Below are 13,477 nucleotides of genomic sequence, written 5' to 3'. Positions count from 1 at the left end.
TGGGTCAGAACAAGACATAGACCAGATTTGTTTTGGACTCATTTTCCTCCTCCCCTGTCTAGATCACACTGCAGTCAGTCACAGAGAAGGCGCAGCGAGGTTAATCTAGCCATGTATCAATCAGAGGCCAGGCTAACCTCCTTGTTCCAATAAGAACGATAACTTTGGTGCACCATTTCTTATTGGAACCCTCCGTGCAGTCCTGCCTGAAATACTCCTTGATGTACAGGCACACCCTTTGTTGATTTTAGCTCCCTGAAGCCAACCCTGTAAGCCGTGTCGTCAGTCGCCCCTCCCTCCGTCAGAGCAACGGCAGACAATCGTTCCGCGCCTTCTTTCTGTGCGGACGCCATACCAAGGCAAGCATGGAGGCCGCTGAGCTCATTTTGGCAATTAGGAGCACATTAAACACCACACGCATTATCCAGCAATATATGCAGCACCAGAACATGGCAACGCGATACCGGGCGAGGAGGCGACGTCAGCGCGGTCCCGTGAGTGATCAGGACATGGACACAGATTTCTCTGAAAGCATGGGCCCTGCCAATGCATGCATCATGGTGCTAATGGGGCAGGTTCATGCTGTGGAACGCCGACTCTGGGCTCGGGAAACAAGCACAGACTGGTGGGACCGCATAGTGTTGCAGGTCTGGGACGATTCCCAGTGGCTGCGAAACTTTCGCATGCGTAAGGGCACTTTCATGGAACTTTGCGACTTGCTTTCCCCTGCCCTGAAGCGCATGAATACCAGGATGAGAGCAGCCCTCACAGTTGAGAAGCGAGTGGCGATAGCCCTGTGGAAGCTTGCAACGCCAGACAGCTACCGGTCAGTTGGGAATCAATTTGGAGTGGGCAAATCTACTGTGGGGGCTGCTGTGATGCAAGTAGCTCACGCAATCAAAGATCTGCTGATATCAAGGGTAGTGACCCTGGGAAATGTGCAGGTCATAGTGGATGGCTTTGCTGCAATGGGATTCCCTAACTGTGGTGGGGCTATAGACGGAACCCATATCCCTATCTTGGCACCAGAGCACCAAGCCGGCGAGTACATAAACCGCAAGGGGTACTTTTCGATAGTGCTGCAAGCTCTGGTGGATCACAAGGGACGTTTCACCAACATCAACGTGGGATGGCCGGGAAAGGTGCATGACGCTCGCATCTTCAGGAACTCTGGTCTGTTTCAAAAGCTGCAGGAAGGGACTTTCTTCCCAGACCAGAAAATAACTGTTGGGGATGTTGAAATGCCTATATGTATCCTTGGGGACCCAGCCTACCCCTTAATGCCATGGCTCATGAAGCCGTACACAGGCAGCCTGGACAGTGGTCAGGAGCTGTTCAACTACAGGTTGAGCAAGTGCAGAATGGTGGTAGAATGTGCATTTGGACATTTAAAGGCGCGCTGGCGCAGCTTACTGACTCGCTTAGACCTCAGCGAAACCAATATTCCCACTGTTATTACTGCTTGCTGTGTGCTCCACAATATCTGTGAGAGTAAGGGGGAGACGTTTATGGCGGGGTGGGAGATTGAGGCAAATCGCCTGGCTGCTGGTTACGCGCAGCCAGACACCAGGGCGGTTAGAAGAGCTCAGGAGGGCGCGGCACGCATCAGAGAAGCTTTGAAAACCAGTTTCATGACTGGCCAGGCTACAGTGTGAAAGTTCTGTTTGTTTCTCCCTGATGAAACCCCCCGCCCCTTGGTTCACTCTACTTCCCTGTAAGCTAACCACCCTCCCCTCCTCCCTTTAATCACCGCTTGCAGAGGCAATAAAGTCATTGCTGCTTCACAGTCATGCATTCGTTATTCATTCATCACACAAATAGGGGGATGACTACCAAGGTATCCCAGGAGGGGTGGTGGAGGAGGGAAGGAAAATGCCACACAGCACATTAAGCACAGCACTTTAAAAGTTTACAACTTGAAAATTTATTGAATGACAGCCTTCTTTTTTTTGGGCAATCCTCTGTTGTGGAGTCGCTGGTTGGCCGGAGGCCCCCCCACCGCGTTCTTGGGCGTCTGGGTGTGGAGGCTATGGAACTTGGGGAGGAGGGCAGTTGGTTACAGAGGGGCAGCAGTGGCAGTCTGTGCTCCAGCTGCCTTTGCTGCAGCTCAACCATACACTGGAGCATTCTGGTTTGGTCCTGCAGCAGCCTCAGCATTGAATCCTGCCTTCTCTCATCACGCTGCCGCGACATTTGAGCTTCAGCCCTGTCTTCTGCCCGCCACTTACTCTCTTCAGCTCTCCACCTCTCCTCCCGGTCATTTTGTGCTTTCCTGCACTCTGACATTATTTGCCTCCACGCATTCGTCTGTGCTCTGTCAGTGTGGGAGGACAGCATTAGCTCGGAGAACATTTCATCTCGAGTGCGTTTTTTTTTCTTTCTAAGCTTCACTAGCCTCTGGGAAGGAGAAGATCCTGTGATCATTGAAACACATCCAGCTGGTGGAGAAAAAAAAAGGGACAGCGGTATTTAAAAACACACATTTTATAAAACAGTGGCTACACTCTTTCAGGGTAAACCTTGCTGTTAACATTACATACATAGCACATGTGCTTTCGTTACAAGGTCGCATTTTGCCTCCTCCCACCGCGTGACTACCCCCTCAACCCTCCCCCCTCCCCGTGGCTAACAGCGGGGAACATTTCTGTTCAGCCACAGGCAAACAGCCCAGCAGGAATGTGTCCCTGAAGAAAAGCACCCTATTTCAACCAGGTGACCATGAATTATATCTCACTCTCCTGAGGATAACACAGAGAGAGAAAGAACGGATTTTGGTTGAATGCCAGCAAACATACACTGCAATGCTTTGTTCTACAGTGATTCCCGAGTATGTGTTACTGGCCTGGAGTGATAAAAGTATCCTACCATGAAGGACGAAATAAGGTTGCCCTCCCCAGAAACCTTTTGCAAAGGCTTTAGGACTACATCTAGGAGAACCGCAAATGCCAGGGCAAAGTAATCCTTTCACATGCTTGCTTTTAAACCATGTATATCATTTTAAAAGGTACACTCACCAGAGGTCCCTTCTCCGCCTGCTGGGTCTAGGAGGCAGCCTTGGGTGGGTTCGGGGGGTACTGGCTCCAGGTCTAGGGTGAGAAACAGTTCCTGGCTGTCGGGAAAACCGGTTTCTCCGCTTGCTTGCTGTGAGCCATCTACAACCTCCTCCTCCTCCTCATCTTCTTCGTCCCCAAAACCTGCTTCCGTATTGCCTCCATCTCAATTGAAGGAGTCAAACAACACGGCTGGGGTAGTGGTGGCTGAACCCCCTAAAATGGCATGCAGCTCATCATAGAAGTGGCATGTTTGGGGCTCTGACCCAGAGCGGCTGTTCGCCTCTCTGGTTTTCTGGTAGGCTTGCCTCAGCTCCTTCAGTTTCACGCGGCACTGCTTCGGGTCCCTGTTATGGCCTCTGTCCTTCATGCCCTGGGAGATTTTCACAAATTTGGCATTTTGAAAACTGGAACGGAGTTCTGATAGCACGGATTCCTCTCCCCAAACCGCGATCAGATCCCGTACCTCCCGTTCGGTCCATGCTGGAGCTCTTTTGCGATTCTGGGACTCCATCATGGTCACCTGTGCTGATGAGCTCTGCATGGTCACCTGCAGCTTGCCACGCTGGCCAAACAGGAAATGAGATTCAAAAGTTCGCGGTTCTTTTCCTGTCTACCTGGCCAGTGCATCTGAGTTGAGAGTGCTGTCCAGAGCGGTCAGAATGGAGCACTCTGGGATAGCTCCCGGAGGCCAATAACATCGAATTGTGTCCACAGTACCCCAAATTCGAGCTGGGAACGTCGATTTAAGCGCTAATCCACTTGTCAGGGGTGGAGTAAGGAAATCGATTTTAAGAGCCCTTTAAGTCGAATTAAAGGGCTTCACTGTGTGGACGGGTGCAGGTTTAAATCGATTTAACGCTGCTAAATTCGACCTAAAGTCCTAGTGTAGACCAGGGCTTAAGGTGAGCTATTACCAGCAGGAGGGCGGAGGGTGGGAGAGGAAGAACCCTCCCCCCCCTGCTGGTAATAGCTCATCTTAAGTGATCACTCTCCTTACAGTGTGTATGGTAACTCCCATTGTTTCATGTTCTCTATGTATATAAATCTCCCCACTGTATTTTCCACTGAATGCATCCGATGAAGTGAGCTGTAGTTCACGAAAGCTTATGCTCAAATAAATTTGTTAGTCTCTAAGGTGCTACAAGTACTCCTTTTTTCTTAAAATGTGTAACTACTTACGTTAAACAATCTGTTCCATCTTGTATTTAGCTGTGACATTGAGAGCAAGTCTAGAAAATTAAGCTGATTTAAGTTACTTTGATGTACAGCTACTGCAGTAATTACATCAATTTTACATGTCCACCCTACACTCCTTTTGTCAGTAGTGCACATCATCATCAGGAGTGCGTCCATCGATTTAATGGACAGTGTGGGGCACTGACAGCCTGGAGCTTCGCCACCCAGGGCTGATAAACTCAGGGGCGAGGGGGAAGAGAAAAAAGTTCTTTGCTTTTGATTACAGTGATCTGAGGTGTTACTTGGAGCAATCACAGAGGAAACACTTTCAGAAAAGTGATATTTAATTTTAGGGTGACCTTTCAAGCACCTAATTGGTACCAAAGATCACAGATTCTGGCCCAGAGAGGAAGGAACCTATAGTTTGTTTCCTACTTAGGTCTGGTCTACATTAAAAAATGTTGGCAGTTAGGAGTGTGGGGAAAAACCCACACACACCTAATTGACATACCTATGCCAGCAAAAGCCCTATTGTAGGTGCAGTTTTATTCAGGGAGCTGGTGTAAGCTATACCAGCAGAAGAACTCCTGCTGATGGCAAGCTGCATCTACCCTATGAGGGTTTGCTGATATCTATGCTAGCAAATCCTTTCTCGCATAAACAGGGCCTGACTCACTTGTTTTTCCAGTTACTATTTACCCTTCCCACCATCCATGAATAAATGGTAAACATTAGAAAGTGGAAGCAAAAACAGTTCTATCTAAGGAAATGGCTCCCTCTGGTTTTCCCAGTACATCTTGTCTGACTTTGTCTTCTAGACTGTAAATTCTTCAAGGCAGGGATAACTGTGATTATATTGTGAAAATCAGAGTATGTTGGCCTTTAATGAATAGTTGCACCAACAGAAAGAAGTTCTCTGATATGAGAACATAGATTCAATGAGATAATATTTTAAGATAGTGAGATGTAAGATAGCATGATGTGGATAGCATTCTGCTGATGATGCAGCACAGTCATTTGTCCTTGACATTTATGTCTGAACTTTGTTTCCATTCATTAGGGGATAAATCCATTCATTAGGGGATAAATCCTATCTCCTCATCTATGAAAGGCTGGATGTGGGGATGGGGAGAGAGGGGTGGCATGTAGGATCTGTGCCCCCATATGCCTTCTGGTGCTTTACTTCACAGTAGCTTCCAATCTACAGGTTATGGAGGTAGAGGATCTGGTGCTATGAAGATACTTCTGTTCTTCCCTACCTTCAGGGGCAAGTTAGGATTGCAAAGGGCTACTGTGGCCATCGTGCTCTGCAGTCTGAGAGGAAGAATCCTTGCCCCTTCCCCCTCTGGGTCTAGTAGCTACTGTACAGTCCAGTGTCTGGATCATTTGCTAGATGGCAGAAGCAAAAAGAACTGGGCTGATTTGCTGGCATTTTATTATTTTAATTGTTGTGCGTCTGTAACAACATTTGGAGGATCCTGCTGGTGTCTGTTGTAGCCATGACTGTACCTTCCAAATCTGCATAGCCCCTTACGACTAGTCCTGAGACATCTGGGCACTGTTTCCTGCTCCTCCCTCCCTACAGCATTCATAAAATATTTTATATTTACAAGGTGGGTCAGACCCCCTGGACACATTCCTGCCAGGGCTTGGTGAGCAGCAGTCATTCTACCTCCAGGGGATATCAGTCTGGTTCCACTGGATCTTTCTTTTGATTCACCGCCTTTTCTTTTTTTTCCTTTCACCTCCTGGGCCATACTTATCTCTTCACTGTTTCTCTTCCCGGTTAACTTCCTCTCATTGCCTCCCTCCACCAGGTGGGAACAGGCTGGCACAGGCACTGCACTGTTTTCTGATTCTCCTCCCTTCAACGGCCCAGGCTCAACCTTTTCACCTCAACAATCTTTACCTCCTCCTCCTCCTGCTAAAAGTTCTTCAGCCCCACCACGATGCATTCTTGTTGAATAACAGTAGGAAGGAAAAGGGTACCATGCCATTTCTCCTCCTAAAAGACATTGTGCCTTTAAGGCACAAGCCCACATAGACTCACAGTTCCTCCTGTAGCTCTCCAGTGCACAGGGAGATCATGCCTACTGCACCACCCATTCACCGGGTGCACCCAATCCCCCACACAGCCAGCCAGTGGGTGGTGGTCCAGTCTCTCCCTGCATGTATTGGGATAGTTGGCATCCCAGAGGTTTGCAATTTTGCCTAGGCCCTATAAGATGTACCTGTGATTGGCAAAAGAGGGGATAGCTGGTGGAGCCCTACAACTCTGCTCTAGAGGTTGCATGAGCTCCACATTTGTTTCCAGACCTAATTCAAGATATTTGTTTTGATACATAGGCACAAAAGGGCCGTAGTTATTTCAGAAACATCCTCTCTGCTTGAGCTTTACCTTGATCATTTTGATCAGCTGGGCAGGTAAGCTGAACCTCCTTAGTTTTGTTTGTCTGTGGGTAAGGCACCGTCATTCAACAGCCTTCAACTGTGAAATTTCCTCCCAATCTGGGTCCAATACGGCCTGAGTTTCATGCTCAGATAATACAGAAAATTGGGATGAACACAGTATAACAATTTGTCAGCCTTCAGGGCAGAGTGCAAGGCCTATCTGTTTTATCCAGGCTTTTGATTTTGTTTGAAGGAATAATTTATATATATGTGTTAATACTGGTTTAGGTGACATAGTGCACTGTTTTTATTATAAACTAGCCTAGAGCATGATAAGCACAGCTAATAAATGCAAACCATAAATTCCAGGCATGTGCCTAGGCTGTGAGATAGTGAGTGGTCAAAATACAGGCACAAACATTGAAAATCAAGCACAAAATTGTGAGTGGAACACCAAAAGAGAAATTCTGAGGCAGATTGGGGTGCAGGTGGGGAAAGGGCAGATGGCAACCTTTTTTTTTTTTTTTTTTTGACCATTCCTACATCTGTGGAGATGAGGTGGAGGAGGAAAAACTGAAATGAATCTTGCAGGGGGGTGGGAAACTCATGGTGGCATGGTGCCGTTTGAAAACCACTGTCCTAGAATACCAGCTCGGTTTATACAGGGGCAGGGAGCCAATCAGGAGTCATGAGGTTGCTCCCTGTTAGAGTGCTTGAGCCAGGACTTCCCATGGGCTGTGTCCATAGCAGGTTGTGAGTAGTGAAGCACAAGCTAGTTACAGGTACTGCTGGGTGGCAGCATGGAGAGGTCTGCCTAATGGCCACAAGAGTTCAGGCTCCTATTCCATATCCTGAGTCTCTTCCATGGCACCACGTCGTGCAGATAAGGAACATGTTGGACAATACTATGGTTGGGTGGCCCATGCAACTATGACTAAACACTAGGTAATCAGGGAAAACGTACCCTCAGCAGTCCTCCTCCCCTCTCAGTCCTCCACCCTGTGCAGCAGCACCATGTGCATGCTAAACATGCTAAAGAAAGAAAGGAGAATGGAGGCCTGGTGACATGCAAAAGTAGAGAATTCTTTTGTTTGTACTGATTTCCCTGTTCAATAGTAGTGTTACACACTTTACTTTATTACTGATTTGAGTATTTTATTACTGTTGTTTTGGTGTTGTAATGGCAATTGACCTGCCTGAGAATGCTTTAATTTTTTTTTTTATACAGCTGTGTTCACAAATAAAGGCTTTCATTTTATTAATAGGGTTGTTCATTAATCGCAGTTAATTCACGCAATTAACTCAAAAAATTAATTACGTTTAAAAATTAATTGTGATTAATCACACTGTTAAACAATAGAATATCAATTGAAATTTATTAAATATCTTTGGATGTTTTTCTACATTTTCAAATATGTTGATTTCTATTACAACACAGAATACAAAGTGTACCGTGCTCACTTTATAAAATTGTTTTTGATTACAAATATTTGAACTGTAAAAATGATAAAAGAAATAGTATTTTTCAATTCACCTCATACAAGTACGGTAGTTGCAATCTCTTTATCATAAAAGTGTAGCTTACAAATGTAGATTTTTTTTGTTACATAACTGCACTCAAAACAGTGTAAAACTTTAGAGCCAACAAATCCACTCAGTCCTACTTCTTGTTCAGCCAATCGCTAAGACAGACAAGTTTGTTTACATTTATGGGAGATGCTGCTGCCTGCTTCTTATTTACAATGTTACCTGAAAGTGAGAACAGGCATTTGCATGGCTCTTTTGTAGCCGGTATTGCAAGGTATTTACATTCCAGGTATGCTAAACATTCGTATGCCCCTTCATGCTTCGGCCACCATTCCAGAGGACATGCTGCCATGCTGATGACGCTTGTTAAAAAAATAATGCATTAATTAAATTTTTGGCTGAACTCCTTGGGGGAGAATTGTAGTCTTCTGCTCTGTTTTACCTGCATTCTGCCATATATTTCATGTTCTAGCAGTCTCGGATGATGACCCAGCACGAGTTCTTTTTAAGAACACTTTCACAGCAGATTTGACAAAATGTAAATAAGGTACCAATGTGAGATTTCTAAAAATACTACAGCACTTGACTCAAGGTTTAAGAATCTGAAGTGCCATCCAAAATCTTGGTCGAGGTGTGGAGCATGCTTTCAGAAGTCTTAAAAGAGCAATGCTCCGATGAGGAAACTTCAGAACCCGAACCACCAAAAAAGAAAATCAGCCTTCTGTTAGTGGCATCTGACTCAGATGATGAAAATGAACATTCATCTGTCTGTTCTGCTTTGGATCATTATTGAGCAGAACCTGTCATCAGCATGGACGCATGAATGGTGGTTGAAGCATGAAGGGACATACTAATCTTTAGAGCATCTGGCATGCAAATACCTTGCGACGCTGGCTACAACAGAGCCATGCGAACGCCTGTTCTCACTTTCAGGTGACATGGTAAACAAAAAGCAGGCAGCATTATCTCCTGCAAATTGTAACCAAACTTGTTTGTCTGAGCGATTGGCTGAACAAGAAGTAGGACTGAGTGGACTTGTAGGCGCTAAAGTTTTATATTGTTTTATTTTTGAATGCAGTTATTTTTTGTACATAATTCTACATTTCTAAGTTCAACTTTCATGATAAACAGATTGCACTACGGTACTTGTATTAGGTGAATTGAAAAATAAAATTTCTTTAGTTTTTTACAGTGCAAATATTTTTAATCAAAAATAAATATAAAGTGATCACTGTACACTTTGTGTTCTGTGTTGTAATTTAAATCAATATATTTGAAAATGTAGAAAACATCCAAAAATATTTAAATAATGGTATTCTATTATAGTTTAACAGTGCGATTAATCACGATTATTTTTTTAATCGCTTGATAGCCCTATTTATTAATAAATTTTATTACCATCGCTGCATCATATAACTTGTATTTAGAAGAAAGATAAAGATATAAGGCATAACTGGGAAGCTGTATCAAACAATATCTCCGTTCATCTATTCAGAGCAATCCATAATGAAAAGCCACAGTTCATATCATACAAACCACCGTGGTATAAGCAGTCATCTCATGCACAGTTAATAATTCATGACAGTCGCACACACCCCAGTCGTAGCATACAGCAACAGTACTACTTTTTCTGTAAGAATCATGGTACAAATACAACCATAAACATACTGTTTTCCTCTTCAGTTGATCCATGCAAGTTCACAATGTGGGAGTACAAAGCATTGCTGACTTCCCTTGTCTGGGTGCAGCCTGCTCCAACTGTTACAGGAGCACCGTCTGTCTAAGTGTACCAGATCAGTAATCAATTACTATCATAGGCCCATTGAGTGGCAAGTGGCTCACCTTTGGATTCACAAAGAATGTGCAGAGCATACCAAGCCACAATACTTCAGACAACATTGATGACAGTGGAATCTAAACAATTCTATAAACAGCACCAGTAGGATTCAATCTGCCAAATGCACAGTTGACCACCGTTCTACACTTGAGAGTGTAATTTGCCAGGGCCTCTGACTCAGGATATAATTTCATAAACCAACACAAAAGGTTGTAGTCAGGGGTACCCTAGAATAACATTGGGGACAGTTACTCCATTTATGACCATCAACTTGGGTGGGAATAGTGTTCTGGCCTATCCAAGAACGTAGACTCCCAATCAGGGGAAAACCCCCGCATCATGAACCTTTCCAGTGCAGCCTCTGTTGGCGTCCATAAATCGGCCTCTGTGGTCCATGAGGGTCTGCATAACAATGGAATAGTACCCTTTCAGCTTATGTGCTTAGGTGCACCTTGAGGAAAACAAACTTCAGACACATGAATCCCATCAATGGCCCTGGAGCAGTTTGGAAACACCATTTTCTCAAAGTCAGCAATTTAGGGACATTGTTTATGCCCACCATCTTTGGATAGATCATACACCTGATTGCCTCAGAACTCTCCACCGCCACTTTACCCACAGGTAACTTTCCAACACCAAACTGGTCAGCACCAGACTTATAGCAGTCTGGGATAACTAGCTTCTAAATGGTTATGGTCACCTGCTTCTGGACCACCATGGCCGTCCTCATACATGTGCTGTGATGCTGGCAGGTCAATGCAAGCTGTTCACAATGCTCCAGAAATGTAGCTTGCTTTATGCGAAAGTTCTGACGCCACTGTTGGTCATCCCAGGTCCCAGTGACGATGTAATCCCATCAGGCTGTGCTCATGGCCCTGCTCCAGATGCGCCAGTCTACATAGGAGACAGTAGCGGTATACCGAGATTTGTGAACAACAGCCAGTTCGCGTCTGCCATGTCTGTATCGTGCCTTCGGTACATCAGAAAACACCACCAAAGGATGCACCAGTGACTTGTGGATGCTTTTCCCATTTCCTGAAACAGGAATGAAAGCCCAAGCAAGACAAGTTCTTCAACTGGTGATTCCTCCACATAGCTTGCACCAGTTGCCAGGAACGTGCAGACCCAAAAAATAATTTGATTAGATGTGTTGGTGCACTGAGACAATGTTGTGTAAAGTGCTGAGACGTGGACAAGCAAGTTTTCTCACAGTGCACCACAAACAAATGGCTAGAGCAACTATAGCTGGGAGTGCACTAGGAAGCCTGGGATAGTCTAGTTTGACGATGTTCTACGTATAGTAGTGTAGACATGTAAGACCCAGGTCCAGAAATTGTAAACTTAGGGTCAATATGCAGTGTGGATTCTCAAGCCCGGACTTACAAACACTGAGTTTGCAGGCTTGAATCCCACAGACCTGGGCTTAAATTGCAGCGTAGACATACCGTAAGGACTTTTGTGAGCACAATTATGTCATAGAATCATAGAACCATGGGATTAGAAGGTACTGCAAGGGTCATCTAGTCTACCCCCGTGGCAGGATACGGGATTTGTTGTGTCTAAACCATCTAAAACAGATGGCTATCCAGCCTTTTTTTGAAAACCTCCAGTGAAGGCAGTTTGTTCAATTGTTCTACAGTTTTTACAGTTAGGAAGTTTTTCCTGAGATTCAATCTAAATCTGCTATGCTGTAGTTTGAACCCATTGCCTCTTGTCCTGCCCTCAGTGGCAAGAGAGAATCATTTTTCTCCATCTTTTTTATGGCAGCTTTTCAAGTATTTGAAGGCCAGTGCCTCAGACCTCCAGAGCTTCCCTCGTTGCTTATGCACACTCTCTTAGCGTCCTTCCTGCACTGTGTTCAGGCTGGGCATCTAATTTAACCTCTTTGGGGCCAACCAGGCAGGAAGGCAAGGAACACCGGCTTGCTTAGCAAAGAAATTTCTTAACTACATTCACTTCACTCTGAAAGCATTAGACTTACAAGTTTTGCAAAATAACAAGTACTGAGATGTAACCTCCCTCTACGAGCCTCTAGTCTGATCTCACCCCTTCTGTGAGTCAGAACTCTTGTCAGCATTTCAGGCTAGGCAAAGACTCTCCTGCCATCTCTCTCTCTCCAGACAGTGCCTTTTTTACATGTGGTGATGATCTGTCTCCCTTCAGAGAAAAGGAGAGGTTACTCACCTTGTACAGTAACTGAGTTCCTTTATATGTATGTCCCTATGGGTAGTTCATTTCAGGTGTGCATGTGCCCCTGTATCTTTGGAGATTTTTAGTAGCAGTGCCACATATACCCAATACACCCTTGTGCCCCATTCCCAGGATATATAAGGCTTTGTGGATGAATTGCCCTCAGCTTCTTCTCCACCACAAAGTCTCACAGAGAAAATGCTGAACAGAGAGGAAGGAGGGAGTGTAATGGAGCACCCCTAGGGACATGCATCTTAAAGAATTCCAATTACTGCACAAGGTGAGTAACCTCTCCTTCTTTGAGTAGTGTCCCTATAGGTGCTCCATTTCAGGTGACTCCCAAGCAGTATTCCCATAAAGAGGAGGGAGCTTTGGAACAGAGTCCAATACTGAAAAGAGAACTGCATTGTTAATTGCAGCATCTGACCTAGAGGCATGAACCAGAGCATAATTGTTGGAGGAAGTATGTATAGAAGTCCAAGTTGCAGCTCTGCAGATTTTAGCATCTTTGAGTAATGCCACAGATGTAGACTGTGATCTTGTAAAAGTGGTTATCACTCTAGAAAGAGGTTAAATCTAGCCAAGTCATAATGGGCAATAATACACCCCAAGATCCATCCTGGGAGTGTCTTGGTGAAGACTGTGGATCCTTTGTGTAGTGAGGCAAAACAACTTCCATCTAGTACAGAGGGGGTTAACGTCCCTCGTGGGTGCAGCCAACCCCACCTTGCCCCCCTTGAGGAAGTGCAGGGGTGGAGTAGGAAGTATAAGAATATGGCCCTGCAGCTCAGTTTTGGGCAGACCAGGGAAGGAGGCAGACGTTCCTCTGACAGAGCTGAGCTTTCAGTGAAGCCCATGAGTGGTAGTAGGGAGAAAAGGCAACCCACTGCCCCAGGATATGGACCACCTCGGGGAGAGATGGGAGGAAGAGCCACCTGACAGTGAGACTGAGAGCCAGGTTCCAGAAGCGACAGAGTAGTGCCAGCAGAACCACGTAGGATGTAGCCCAGGAAAGCATGACTTTGGTCTGATTGTGCGTCGGGAGGCAAGACAGTAACCACACATTTCCCCACCAACCCAGTGGCAAGATTACCTGCTACTGCTAGGGCCCTGGGCTGGGACCTGGTGAAGAGGGTGGGCCCGGGTCCCTCTACTCCCTAACCCCAGCCCTCGAATGCGGGACTGCACTATCCTTTAGGCTAGAAGGTCAGTGACAGAGTTTAACTGCTGTGCCCATGTCCAGAGGGCTCAAGCCCCTAGACTATTGGTGTCCACCCCAGTAGGCCAGGGCTACCAGCTGACT

General features: G+C 45.7%; 1 long non-coding RNA gene across 3 annotated transcripts in view; it reads left to right on the top strand.

Moving 5' to 3' along the window:
* LOC140907812 (uncharacterized) overlaps window positions 1-13,477 on the top strand; it is a 35,422-nt gene that overhangs the window by 3,851 nt on the left and 18,094 nt on the right. The gene's annotated exons all lie outside the window — the stretch shown is intronic.

The sequence above is a fragment of the Lepidochelys kempii genome, chromosome 2, assembly GCF_965140285.1.
Source record: "Lepidochelys kempii isolate rLepKem1 chromosome 2, rLepKem1.hap1, whole genome shotgun sequence".
In the NCBI taxonomy this organism is placed as follows: Eukaryota; Metazoa; Chordata; order Testudines; family Cheloniidae; genus Lepidochelys; species Lepidochelys kempii.
Note: the sequence above shows the minus strand (reverse complement) of the source record. Positions and strands in the feature narration are given on the sequence as shown.